The 15,428-nt window shown below is 35.8% G+C and overlaps 1 long non-coding RNA gene across 1 annotated transcript; it reads left to right on the top strand.

The window, feature by feature from the left end:
* Positions 1 to 12,305: 12,305 nt before the first annotated feature.
* Positions 12,306 to 13,893, top strand: LOC118488965. Its single transcript, XR_004885447.1, has 3 exons — positions 12,306 to 12,441; positions 12,953 to 13,019; positions 13,820 to 13,893. It is a non-coding gene; the product is annotated as an uncharacterized LOC118488965 (long non-coding RNA).
* Positions 13,894 to 15,428: the final 1,535 nt, after the last annotated feature.

Here is a 15,428-nt window from a genome sequence, read left to right as displayed (position 1 = left end):
AATAAGGCATGCTATGCCAAATTAAGTAGTTTATCTTATGAAAAGTTCAAAATAAACCATGACGAATAAGATTGTAAATAAAATAAAAATAGAACCTATACAAACCTTGGATTCCCGACACTCTAGGACAAGTTAAAAAACTTCTCTTCTACCTATTCCATTTGGGAGTGTAAGCCACATTAAAAGAGTTTTGCTTGAGGACAAGCAAAAGTTCAAGTGTGGGGGTATTTGATGTGTGTAAAATGCAACATATAAAACACATCAATTAAGGCATAAAACTAATCCTTTTTAAGTACTAATGTTGGAAAAAGAGTGTTTTTGTCTTCCTTTTGTATTTTCAGGATGAAATGAGCTCAAAATCACAAAAGAAGCAAAAAGACCCCTAATTCTATCATAATTACAAGAAAAGGAACAAAAGCAAACTGCCCGGACCCTCAACGGCACCTCCCAAGACAAAGAGAAGAGAACAGATGTCTGAACACGCCCCGTGTTCAGTGAACACGGGGGCGTGCCCAGGAAGCAGCAGAAAAGACAAACCAGTAGAAGCTTCCATTGCTCACCACGGGGCCGTGCCCAGCGGACACGGGGGCGTGTTGAAAGTACAGCAGGCGCATTAATTGTAATTCGCAATTACAATTAATGAAGAGAGAGAATGTCAGACGGGCACGGGGCCGTGTTCAGCGAACACGGGGCCGTGTCCAGCGTTCTGTTCAGCCTATAAATAGAGGAGCTTGGCTTCATTCTCTCTCATCCCTTGGCACACCACCTCTCTCACACTTCATCCACCACCCACCACCACCATAACACCATCATCCACCACCATCATCCATTGTCCATCATAGAGTGTGTGAGTCGTCTCGGGATCCAAGATTGATCGTAAGAGTTCTTGACAATCAAGGCCATGTTTGCCTAAGTCTCTTACATCACTTGGTGAAGACAAGTGTTTAGTATAATACTTTTTATTTTTAATCTTTTGCACTTTTTATTTGGTTTTGTATTAATGACTTTAATAACTAGTTACTTATGTTGAAGGTGATCTTTCCTTATCGTTTGTCCGTGGTGTCTTGGCATTATTTTACTGTCTATATAAAATAAAAGATTTTCACCATTCATATCTCCACGGTCTATATGGAGGTATGTTGGCTACCTGGTCGGGGGTTAAGGGAACGGTTTGGTAAAGGTCTTGCCCTTGTTCAGCGTTTAGAGGTCCTGCTTGGGACCTGGGTCAAATTTAGTAGGATCTCCTTCAATACCCATAGGTATTGGATGGCGGGGATCCAAACTCTTTGACCCCCTCATAAGCTAACTACTATTAATACTATAACCCGGCTATTTAGGACTGTATCCCTGCTGACTCAGACTACTTAGCCGAGGGTAACGTCACCGCCAAAAGCGGGGCCTACCATAATTTGCATTAATAACTTAATTCATTATCTTTCAATAATCCAACCCTTTAGGATTGTATCCTTGCTGACTCAAACTACTGGGTTGAGGGTAACGTCACCTCCGAAAAAGGGGCCTACTACAATAACTAAGATAATCTCTTAAACAAGTGCAAAAGTGCGAAAATAATCAAAGGTTATACTAATACACGTGTCGGATCCAAGTGATTCATCTTGTCTATCTGTTTTTATCTTATTTTATTTTTCAGCATTTAGTTAGTTTTTATTTTTCTTAGTTTAAAACATTTTTCTAACTTTTTGATTTGATTAGACGTTGAGGATAAACCGGTATTAAAAGCTCTTGTGTCCTTGGACGACCTCGGTATCTTACCAACACTATACTACGTCCACGATGGGTGCACTTGCCCATATGTGTGTTTAGTGTTAGTAAATATCGTGTTTTATAAATTTAAAACTTGGCTAAAAGTGTAAAAAGGGCTTAAATATATATCTAAAATTATATTACACTACACGCACATCAGAGACTTAGCGGTTCCTGAATCCAAACGTAACCCTTAACCAAAAGAGTCACAATAAGGGTTTATCTGGCGTCATAATTATTGTGAACTGCCTCTAATTATTGATCAGGAAGGTTAAACTCCTCCATTCTTAATCCTTTTAAACTTAGCTATAAGATCTTTGACAATTTGTAGGGCATTTCCGACCTTGACTGATTATTCCTTAATCTATAAAACGTGAGTAGCTGAGGTGGATCCGTAATGGATTCATAGTAAGCAGGCTTTGAAACCTTAATGTGCCCTCTTATTGTTGATGCTCAATCATGATATATATATATATAGTGCATTATGCTTAAATTCTAGGTTAACCGAATAAGAGCACTATTTCAACCAATGAATCAATGTTTGCAGCACACTGCCGATAGTTTATAAATCTTATGGGAAAGTCGGAAAATTTTTACTTAATCTTTTCCTATTTTGTGACGCGTATAATAGGTTTTCTAATAAGGTCCTTAAAACTTGGACCATCCCATAAGGTATAAGAGGATCTTTCTTGTGGATTTCACTAATGTCCTCACTAATCAAGGGTATTACCATCGAATGATTGTGATGTATACCTTACCATGTTCTTTCTAGTATTGATATACTTAATGGTTTCTACTTCATCCTTTCTATTGTTTAGTCAACATAAGCAAGCCAAGCGTAACCAAAACATGGAGGTAAAATCTTGGATTCTAATACTTAGTCAACATAAGGAGGATAAGTAGGTGACTTATAATAAGAAGTAAGGAAGTTATTGTACATGTGCTTATATTCAATCAAAATAGAGATTTCACAAACTAGGCACCTAGTTCAGTGGGCTAGGCGCGCGAAAGGGTGTGGCCTAGACCCAGGTTCGATTCCGGGGACGGCCGGTTCCACCATTTTTTTATATTGTTTAATATTAATTTAAACGTACGGATACATGTAATTATGAGGGTTATCTCATAAGGAGTCTTGATAACTATTTGTTTCTTATTATACACAATATGGGCTTGATTTTCAAGACAACCAGTCGATTTTTATCACTATATTGAGTCCTTATATTTTAACGGAAACTAGGACATCATTAGCGGATGCTTACATATATATATATATATTATCATCGTCATTGAGTAAATCAGTCATGATCTTATCGATCTCAGAGACTATAAGGCTTAGGCATTGCCCATTACCTCCGATGATGTACCATAACGGTTATATTTAGTAATGTTTCTAATGGACAATATAATATAAAACCCGTAGGCGATATAGACCCTATCGGTGATTCAGGATAACGCCACGAAGGGTAATACAATAAACACACTTATATATAGGAAGTACCTGCGGCGTATCCACCATGCATTTATTGTATTACTCTAGTTTTGTTATCTAAATCACCGTCATGATACATATAATCATAATCATTTAGTCGGAAAGTACTTCTTGAGATCCTACTTATGAATATAGGAAGACTTAAGATCGTACTGCAATTATCCTATAAGATAATATGATCATCGCATCCGACGATTTTAGTTACGATTACTCTGATCATATAGACTGTTAAGGTTGGGTATACACCACTTGAACAGAGGATCTTAAAGACCACCACTAACTTTGTCTTAATTCTTATTGAATAGAGTATAACCCGTAGGAATTTCATCGCTAGAGGATGCTAATTAGCATGATCATCATTTTAGACGATATTAGGCACGATCGCATTGATCATATAGACTTATTATGTTTGGACATAGTCCATCATTTTTAGACAAGGAGTCAAAGACCACCACTGTCGTTGTCTTATCGGACAATCAGTTTAGCCTGTTAAGCCCAGTCTTGCATTATTATTCTGACCAATTGGATGAGTGTGAGCTTTAGATGGGTCAGCCATGGTGAAGCTTTGAAGGCTACAGACCATGTAGTATAATTTGTTGATTTGTCGAACTTGATGATTAAATAGCCATGGTGTAGATCAACCATATAGGTGAATAGATAGTATTAAATTTATTTGATTATGTTTTGCCTAGGTTTTTAAATAAACCATCTTTGGCGTTTAAATGGAATAAAATCCTTTATATTTACTAGACAGGGAACATAAGTCACGACTGTCAATGTCATACTGACAACTTATATAGCACAACGGCTTGTTCCATAGGACTTTTCGATGGCACAGGTGCCTTGTCACTATGGAAATTTTAAAACATAATCAATGATTCCTTTGGATCGGAAAATTTCATAATTCATTGTCTTGACAAGAAGTTATGAAATAAAACTATCGTTTTCATGTATGCATCTTTGCCCATAGGTATACATCCCAGGTGGATGTTTAGATGTGTACATCATGTTCGACGTTTATTAGCCATGATTCCTATTGATTATATGGGCTAAAAAAAGGTTTGGAAGCTCCTAATATAAAGATGACAATCGTGATTTTATCGTATCACTGTTGTCGGGAGTGTTAACACGTTTTCAAGTGTTTAATAAGGATCTGAATCTCTTTTAAACAGGTTTTACCATTTTAGCTAGGTCTTCAATGACATTCAAGCTAGGCCAAACCTTTTAAGATTCTCTTTTAATATTTATACTGGCAGGAAAAGAATGATATCTATTTTATTCAGGATTTTCAATATAATTATCCTAAATTTAATAAAAATATAATTATGGCACAAAAGACTAAGTCACAGGGACAACTTTATATTATCAACCTTGATTTTGTAGAATTAAGGTATTTAGGCTTGAACGTGTTCTTGCCTTTTCTTGACAGGGAGTTGTAGGTTACGACTGTCCTTATTAAAATTTCTGGCCCGTGGGCCTATCAATTAACATCTCGTAAGATGTTAAGACATATAGTCATTGCACTGATGATACGTTCAGCGGTCACCGTAATGACATGACGACATGATCAGTGCCATTAATTTAATCAACTGTCGTTCAGTGGTCATAATAATGACATGACGGCAGGATTAGCACTTAATTTAAATCAACTGTCATTTAGCGGTCATAATAATGACATAACGACAGGATTAGTACTTTAATTTAAATCAACCGTCATTCAGCGGTCATAATAATGACATAACGATAGGATTAGTACTTTAATTTAAATCAACTGTCATTCAGCGGTCATAATAATGACATAACGACAGGATTAGTACTTTAATTTAAATCAACTGTCATTCAGCGGTCATAATAATGACATAACGACAGGATTAGTACTTTAATTTAAATCAACTGTCATTCAGCGGTCATAATAATGACATGACGACAGGATTAGTACTTTAATTTGAATCAATTGTCGTTCAGCGGTCATAATAATGACATGACGACCAGATTATCGTCTGGAGGGCTTTGAGCATAGCTCACCCCCTTAGGACGGGGAATCTCAAAAGATCACAACTGTCGATGTCGCAATCGGACAATGTATTATAACCCGTGGCACTTCATCCTTAAGGGATGATTATTTTAATAAGGGAGGTTTGGAATAACCCATTCTAGGGATGACTTACGTGATTTTATCGAACCACGTTTGCCAGGAGTGTTAACATATTACGGATGTTAACAAGGATTTGAATCTCTTGAATAGGTCCTACCATCTTGGCCTCGTCATATAGGCTAGGTTTACCCTTAAGATTTTTTTTTTTAATAATTAATGTAGAACAATCCTAACTCGGGATGTTAATAAGGATCTGAACCTAAATTGAGGATCTGCCGTCTTGGCCGGGTCTCAATAATGACACAAGGCTAGGTCTTGTCCTTTTAGATTTTGCCATTTTATTATAATGGTAGATCTTATAACAGAAATATTATTTTAATTTATTTTATATATTATATATATAATGATATAATTGAAATTTTGGTAAAACATCCCAATGGTTTTAAAAAGGTATAGAATTGCCCTAAAAGGGACTTAAAAGAAATGATGTTGTCCTCAAAGGGACCAAAAGATAAATATCGTTATAAAGACTTTTAAGGAAACGATCTTCAGTAAAAGGAGTCTCTTCTTCATTTTAGTTCTGAATGTCCCCTCCTTGGTTGTACGTTAATCCTAGTCGCAACACGAAGCTCGGCCTTTCCTAGGCTTCAAATGGGGAGAATTTCATTACATCTTCTTGCTTGGCGACATATTAAAATATATAATTGAAAGTAATAATCCTTCAAAGAGACGAGAGTATTCCTATGTTAAGTCTAGACTCAGAAGATCAAAGAATGTGCTATCGTGTCATTGAGATTAAACACAAAAAGCTGGTGTTTAATTCACTCAATGTTGGCTCTGATACCAACCTGTCACACCCCAAATTTTCCACGTGTCACCAGTGGGCCCGGTGGGGAGTATAGTGACGTAGTTGACATCATCATAGTCAAACAACACAATATTTAAATGCACAGCGGAAGCAAAAGATAAATATATTACAAACCGATATAAAGTAATATCAAGTATTACAAACGGCATGTATAGGATCCACAGGCGGATCAAAAGTAAAATAGGATATTGTTCAACAGACTTATTGTCATCCAAGCTTGCGAGACTTATTGTGGACGCTCTAGAAGACAGCCAGCCTATTACGTGTAGTACCTGCACTTAACCTTTTGGAAAATACGTCAGTTTACACTGGTAAATACACTTTAACTGACTCATTTTGAAAATGATTGAAAATTGATTTAAATGCACATGGCATAAAATATTTTTTTATAACTTGGGATAATTATGCAATATAATCTTGTAAGGGATTTACATGTTACTCCGCGTTCAGTAGCCCGATCCGTAGACCGGGTTAAAGATTAATAGACACACCACAATATAGAGTTATACACTGACGGGTGTACGCCTACACCCCGTGCTCAGGTCGTGGCCATCTCGTAAGATGATGCCAAGGATATCCGGGACATGGTCATTAACCCCCTAAAGGCTTCAAGCAATAAAACACCTTCAAAACAGGGTCATCTCAATAAATTTAACCACTATTCGATTAAAGAATTCAATGCCGGACCAAGCGGTATTTTATATACCGTACCCCAAGCCCGTATAGGGAAAATAAGTTAAAAGTATTTACCTTGGTAAGTATGAATCACAATTAGCAAGTGAAGGTAGCTTTTACTGGGTCTCCTATTCTGGAACAAAGGTTTATAATGACCTATTAGATTCCTAACGGGTCTTTATTTAAGCCTAAGCTTAGACCGGTTAGTTTTAAGGACGATACGGTTCAAGCGCACGATTAAGCGAAGACCGGATAGAATGTGATTTAGACCCGACAAGTTTGATCACTTGTATAATTTGGGTATACTAAATACATTCTGGATTTTGAGACAAAAATGATAATGTTTGACCCGTTTCGGTCAATTTATGCAAATTAGTTACATAAACCGAACCGAACGCTAAAAGAGCGTTACGGGTAACCATAAGAGTCATATGCAAGTTCCCTGAGATAATATGCTTTAAATATGCTATAATATCAGTAAGATAACTTCTATTTTGCCCCATACGGAAATAAACTCAATTTACGCCTCATAAGGGCATTTTGGTCATTTAAAAGATTATAAAAGAGTTAGATTGGAAATCTGAGTTACAGGTCTGATTTATACAGTAAATATACTTAAATTGACATATTATAACAGTAGGGTATGACCCATATACAACACGTATTATTTAAAATCAAACTATGCACCTTAGGGGTATTTCGGTAATTTCACAAGGGCTAAAAATGTCAAAACTGGAAATCTGAGTTCAAAACTTATTCTTACTGTTATTATATAAAAATATGCTAAATACATCAGTAGGTATAATCCTTATATGCTTAATATGGGTATAGCGCATACTATGCGTTAAAAACGCTTAGAAAGGCGATTTAGAGCCGTTTCCGGATTTTCAAAGGAAAGCTGATATTTTTATATTTCCAGAATGCTCAAAATAATTTATTTAACATATAAAATCAGTAGAAAAAGGTTTGGGGTTAAAAAGATTTATAAAACTCATTTTATGGCTTAAAAGGTCAAAACCGGTATTAACCGAATCAAGCTTAGAGACCTATGATACGATCAGCCAAAAAATTAAATAAAAATCTTCAAAAATCCCAAAATATTATATAACATCAGTTGGTAAAAAGTTTGGTATCAAAAAGTGGGCTCAAATAGGTTATATGCTATTTACGCCGTTTATTTAACATAAAGCTTTAGATTTACGATATCGGACATAACTCTAAATCTGGACCTCCAACTGATATCAAATTTTCGGTGCAAGTTTATAAATCAGTAATAAAGGTTTCTACTCTTTCACTTTTCCAAAAATCACGTTTTATAACAAAAAGGGCAAAATAGTCATATTTAAGCTTAAACCGGTACATGCATATGAATCGGACAAGAGTTGAATCAAGTCTTAAAATCTCAGAGAGTTACACATAAATAAAAATGGTTCAAAATAAGCTATAAGGCAGATCTCAAACATGCATGCACGGATCCGAATCGAGAGTCAAATAAAAAGTCATTTCAGGAGACTTTCGGTTCCGATCCGGGTTCAAACTGAAAATTTGTCGAGTTGATCATGATGAAACATGTTCTTACATTATTTACAAAGTTATTTTGACGATCAAACAGGTTGCATGTGATCTACACTGTTAATTATGCTAAATTTTGCAAAACCCCATTCTGTTGACTTTTTAGGAAAAGCTTTGACTCGACAAATATCAAGCTTAGAGTGGGAATCTGAAAATACCCTTTTAAGGGTTTGTTACCCACATAAATACCTACGTGTAGGTACCTTCAATCCGAGAAATGACTGAGAAATTTCCGTTTAATCTCAAAGTCAAACTTAAATCACGGTGGTTTGACTTTTGATTAAATAACTAAGCTAGAACGAATTAGAGAGGGTTAGGAATACTTACAACAGCCTTAATTACGATTATGGATCATTAGAAAGCCTGAGCTTGATCAGAGATCTTCAGAATTGTGAATGTAAGTGAAGTATCAAATAAAATTACTTCCTTTATATAGTTTTCAAGTCTCCGCAGGATCATGACACTTGTCGTAAGAGGTAATCTGATCAAAACAAGTGTCCAGAGGCCTGATAATTCTCTGGGCAAGCCCCTAGTATCGATTTGGTGGAATTAGAAATCAGTTTGTACATGAAAACAGCAAGAAACAGGCTGTTACCAGCTGTTTGCACGTCTGCTGAACTCATGCGGCCCGCCTGAGAACACCCAGGCCTGTACGCGGGCCGCCTGCAGGTGTATAACAGCAAGCATAGTTTACTTAATGGCAGAAATGGTCCCTGAAGGTCTTTAAGGTCATTTAAGGCACGTTTAAGGCACGTTTAAGACCCGTTAACCTCAATTTAAGGTTCCACCATGATATTTAAATATAGGGGACCTGAAACATGTTCAAAAACATGTCGGACAACGGTTCGTTTGGCCGTATGGTCACGATATGCGTCGAATTACGACGAAACACGGACGGATGCTAAAAACGAACCAAACGACGCGACGAAAGGGATTTTATCAAGGCGATCACTAAAATAAAATATTTTAGTGCTTACATAAATTTTTGGGTGTCCGGGGATATTCAGAATGTGAGATATGCGCAAAAGTGCAAACTTGTGCACTTTTTGACACTTTTAGTCCCTGCATGACCTTAAAGTTTATTTTTGCGCACTAAACACCTCTAAGCCTGAATATAAGCTATAGAAATGATAATTAGGGCATGTTTAACTCATGGACACTTTCCGGAAGGTCCGTTACCATATGAATCGACATACTTTTACAGTTTGACGCAAATAGTCCTTAAATTGCGCAAAGTAGTGCGAAATGCCGTCTAATGTTATTCAAGCCTTCCATGACCCATATTTATCCTTACCAAGCATATACTTAAATATTAATATGCTCTCGCTCGCTTAGATGGTCACCGAAGGGCATAGATTCAAAAGTTGACGCTTTAGGCCCCTCTATTGCGCAAACTTGCGCATTACAACATCTAATAGCATTTAAGCCTCATCTAATCCATATTAGACATTATTGAAAGTATTATTAAACATCACGATGCTTCGGGCCCGCCAAAAGGTCATTCAGAGGTATAATTAAACATATTGACACTTTTAGCCCCTCTAACTTGCAAAGTTGCGCGTAACTTTACTTATAGGCATAAAAACCTTAGATGGCCATTACTTGGCATTCCCGAGAGTATAATTAAATATTATTAAGCTCCTGGTTTGTTAGAAGGTCACTCAGAGGTAAGAATTAACATGTTGACGCTTTTAACCCTTTATTGCGCAAACTTTCAATTAATTACGCAAACGACTACACTTATCCATCAAGTGGCACATTTGTGAATATAAACATCATGAGAGGTTATTTGGAAACTTATTTTAGGTATGCTAACACTCCCAGTCCTTTTATTATCAAAGTTTTCGATTTTTCGAAAAATTAGTCCCTTAAATTCAACATTGGACTTTATTAGGGTTTATTACACGTGTCAATACATCATTGGACGTGATTTTACGAGGTGTTACAAGAACGTTCTTAATGGCAAAAAGATCTTCAAGCTTTATACATGAAGTATGCCCTACAATCAGAGAAAAACTAGAAAATATTAAAGAGAATCAAAGGTAATGATTATATTTAATTTTTTTTTTTGTTATTTTGTTATGAATTTTAATAGACTTTTGGTTTCGAGGTGTAGGCATTATAACGTTATTCCAAATGGTAACAACATATTTGAAGTAAGGAGTGAAAAAAATACATATGTAGTGAAGATTCAAGAACAAATTTGAACTTGTGGATCATGGCAATTGTATAGCATACCTTGTGTTCATACGGTAGCGGCTTTAGTGTTCATCAACAAAGACCCTGAAACTTATGTTAGTAACTGGTTTAAAAATGGGATGTTTAAGGAAGCATATAAACATTGTATCAAACCGTTGAAGGGAAGTATGCATTAGCCTAAAACAGATGATATCAAACCCCTACCTCCAAAAGTAAGACGAATGCCCGGTAGACCGGCAGTAAAAAGGAAAAGAGATCCTTCAGAGAAAGAGAAGAAAAACAAAAAAGTTAGAATCGGAAGAAAAGTGACATGTCAAAACTGCCAAGGAACCGGACATAATATCAGGTCTTGCAATAACGAGAAAAAAAATCCACAACCAAAGAAGGCGAGAGCAAAAGGTAGAAATAAAAAGTTTGGCTCAAGAAGTGTGACCCGCGAGAAGGTAGACTAGGTGATTTTGGCCCGTTTGTGTGGATTTTTATATGTTCGGACGTACAACTTTTTTTGTCGATCACGGGTACCTTACGAACAATAACGGTATCGTACAACTTTTTTTTGTTGATTTTCTTCAACTTTTAATTTTTTTTTCTTTTTTTAGTTTTAGGGGTAGGGATGAGCTCCCGATACAGAATCGGTACCGATACCGAAAATACCGGTTACGGTACCGGTATATGAAGGTAAAAAACAGTAGTGCCAAAAGTCGGTACCGAATTGGTACTTAAAATCTTTCGGTTCGGCAAATTTGGTACTGTTACCTAGAACCATTTGTTCATCTTTGACCACGGGTTTCATACGAACAACATCGTTACCATACAATTTTTTTGGGTGATTTTCTTTCGGTTATCTTATAGTGTTTTCTCTACATTTTCTGTTATTCTTGTCAGCAATTCCATTCGCAACGCGCCCATAGTGACTTCAAAACACATGTAAACACAGACTAAATAACAAAAGAAATTCGCCGCAACGCGGCAAACTTCTTTTAACCTAGTTGAAAGAAAATCTAAATCTTTTGCAGTTATCAGTTTAGGTTCCTATCGCCAGTAAATAGCTTATTCAGTTTTTAGTTCGGTCATCAGTTCCACATATGTTGCTTATTCGGATAACTGAACCGAATTCAATTTAATAAACCACAATAATTGGTTTGATTAGATAACCTGACAGAATAAATCTATTTAGGGGCTGTTTGTTTACCTCTTAATGAGGCTCTTAATGGTTCAGACCTCTTACTGGTTCAGCATTTAATGGTTCAGACTGTTTGCTTCACAAGCAGATGTCTGAATGGTTTAGACATTTGCCTCTGAATGGTTAAGATTTATACAGAGTCTGAATGGTTAAGACCTCTAATTTGAATTGGTCAGACATTTGCCTCTGAACGGTTAAGAATTATACAGGCTCTTAATTGTAACACCCCTAAAATAGAAATCCTTTTTATTATAAATCAAATGTTGATATTAAATGAAATAAACTAACTAGGAATAAAAACTAACTTAGTTAGATAAGAATCTAAGTGATTCTAAGTTAGAGTGTTAAAAACACTTGAACTAATAACCTTATGAAAGTAGGAGGGTTAAATGTGCCAAAAGTGAAACAAGTTTTATTAAAAACAAAAAAAAATCCTACACACACTGGTGTGTGTGGATCGATCAAAACACAGAGGAGGGCGACCAGGGTTCTTCAAAACCCTAACTTTCATAAATCTTACAAATTGAAGGCTCAAATCTGTTCCAAAACGAAATCCGAGCTAAGATTAGTGATCTCCATTGCAAGGGGGTCATAAGGTATGTGAAATTTGATAGGAAATCTCTATTTGAAATTCTGATGAACTTAGAGAAATTCAAAATTGATTGTTGCATGATTATTATATGGATGAAATAGGAACAATATAGTGTCTACGAGTAAACCCTAGGCAATTATATGTTGAAATCATGCTTGATTCTAGTAAATTCCATGAACACCATTGAAAGTGATAAGTGGGTTTTTGTGGAATTTGATAAACACTAGGATTTTGGTTGTAGTTCTAGTGTAATCTGATATTTACGAAGTGATTTCAGATTTGTTGTTGTTAACAATTATATGAGATAATCCGATTGATGTTAATTTTAGCCATATAACAAATTATGAACTTGATAATGAATCATGTAAAATTCTGCCCTTAAAGTGTTTGTGGAAATGCCTAAATGAAGGCTAAATGTTGAAATTTGAACAAAACAGCATAATTGTATTAGTTGGTAAACTATGCGTATCATGTGAATCAAAGAGTTCTGAATGCGATGTGATTGAAATCTATAGGAAAGGAAGCCGGAGCATCGAGCGGACAAGCCGGTGTTGACGCACGATTGAAGGGTGTGCTTTGAAGGTATGTAACTCGATTCGTTACATTAAGTAAATTTGATCTTTAAATCATGTATAGTTGTGTCTTAGAATAGAGGCTTGTATTGATTGAGGTGACAATGTTCACTACTTGAATTAATAGGTTAAGATTGGATTAAGAAGCGTTTGGTAGTCAATATAAATGGAGGATTCCATAATTGAGCCAAACGGGTCGAATAATTGTGTAGTTAGTAGTGTTAGTGTTTGATTGTTAGCTTTTGGCGTCGATAATCACAAGAGCATGAAGCCATATGATTGGTAATGAAATGCCGGTGATATTAAGCCCCAGATGTTGGGTAAGAGCGCCTTAAGGTTACTATCTCATTGGTACAAAAATTGGTATAAACTTGGTGGGTTAAATAATTACATAGTGATTTTAGTCATTCGGTCCGTAACCCGAATTCTTGGAATAATGAATGTCATAGGCACGTCGGTAATGAAATTACAGATGTATAGGAAAAAGAATCACCTTAAACGGACCTACGGATCAAAAGTTATGGGCTTTTGAAGTTAAAATTTGTGAATTTCGGAGCAGGCAGGAAATGCAGGTCAAAAACCTGCACCTGCTGGAAAATCGAGTCCCCCGTGCCACGCGACAGAATCCTTTGGATCTGGCGCGATACGCGAGAGTCCTCGCAACACGCGACAAAGTGAGGGGGGTCTGGCGCGACACGCGACAGGCCTAAAACTTAATTTTTATTTTATTTTCGATGGTTTGATGCTAGAACTCGTTTATATGCATTATATCAATATCAAAACTAACATTTTAAGTGGTTTTGACTCTAGGTGATGATGGGGTCTTTCCGGATGGCGATCAAGCATGTTTTGAAGAACCGAACACGAACTTTTGAAGCTTCCGCGTTAAATTGACTTTGTTTAGACAATGTTTATGATGTAAACAATTAACTAGTCATGTTTTGGATGTTTAAACTAGTTAGTAGTTAACTAGTATGTGATCACTTTAAAACTTCTATTTTGTACTTGTGTTGAAGTGAAGTACTTTTTATATAATGGTTCAGACCTCTTGCTGATTCAGCACTTAATGGTTCAGACCTCTTTCTGGTTCAGCACTTAACCATTCAGATATTGCCAAATAGCCTCTTAATTGGTTGAATTCAATATAAGACACATTTCTAATTTAGATCGGTTTGGTTTTTGGTTTGGCCCAATAGAATTTCAAACTGAACCGAATAAACCAATTTGCAAACTAATGAACACCCCTAGTTCAGCGCCCCACCTAATCAGCTGGTTTGGTTTACAGTCTTTACAAATGTAGTTAGGTGTTTGAGCTAGAATTTTTTGTCAAAACCGGTTGAATCGGATGATCTACAATTTTTTTTTTTTTTTTTTTTGTGATTGAAATAAAGAAGGTAAATTGGATTTAAATAATCTCAGCTTTCTCAATTTGACCGATAATAATCTCAACTCAGTTATTGGTCGATAATAATCCCAACTCAGTTATTGGTCGATAATAATCCGAACTGGTCCACTTTTGGCCGATAATAGTCTGCGTTAAATATAGCTAAACGGAGTTAAGTTTTTTTTTTTCCGAATTACAAATTGATGTTTTAGGGCTTTTGATTAGAACGAGAATACGAGTTGATTGATGTAAAATTTACCTCAAAATACTGCTCCAAACGACGAAAACAGTGCTTCAATTCGGGTGTTTAAACTTCTAATTAATAAAAATCAAATCGTTTGAGGTATCGTTTCGAGGTAAGTTTTACATAAATCGACTCGTATCCTCGCTCTGATCAAAATCCATAAAACATCAGTTTGTAATTCGGAAAAAAGCTTAACTCCGTTAAGCTATTTTTAACGGCAGACTATTATCGGCCAAAAGTAGACCAGTTGGAATTATTATCGGCCAAATTGAGAAAGCTGGGTTTACTTAAATCCAATTTACCAATAAAGAATGGTGTATGGTTGGATCGATTAATCCTGATCACTTTATTTTGTGATTGAAGTATATGTGTTTAATGATTGGAATAAAGAATGGTGTATCGATTAATCCTGATCACTTTTTAGCCTTCTTTTTAAGCTTTGATAGGCCCATTTTTCTTTATAAACTGTTTGGTTTCTTTTTGTAGGTTTGTTATAACACAAGCCCATTGCAATATCAATACTAAAAGCCCATAAGGGAAATTGTTTTTTGATTGCTGGTTGCCTGGTTAGATGATTGTAGCAAGATTATATAATTTACTTGAATGTTTAGATGATAACTTATTTGGGGATTTGAACTTACTTAGGGTTCAAAAATACAATGTTTATGCTAGGATTCAACTATAATTCCATTTAGGATTTCTTTTAGACAAATATGACTATGTAATTAAAATCACCTTCAAAACCCAAAATATTTCGGTGATGAGATTTAATTCGGGAAAAAATATTTTCC

This window comes from Helianthus annuus, chromosome 17 (assembly GCF_002127325.2).
Source record: "Helianthus annuus cultivar XRQ/B chromosome 17, HanXRQr2.0-SUNRISE, whole genome shotgun sequence".
Taxonomy (NCBI): domain Eukaryota; kingdom Viridiplantae; phylum Streptophyta; class Magnoliopsida; order Asterales; family Asteraceae; genus Helianthus; species Helianthus annuus.
Note: the sequence above shows the minus strand (reverse complement) of the source record. Positions and strands in the feature narration are given on the sequence as shown.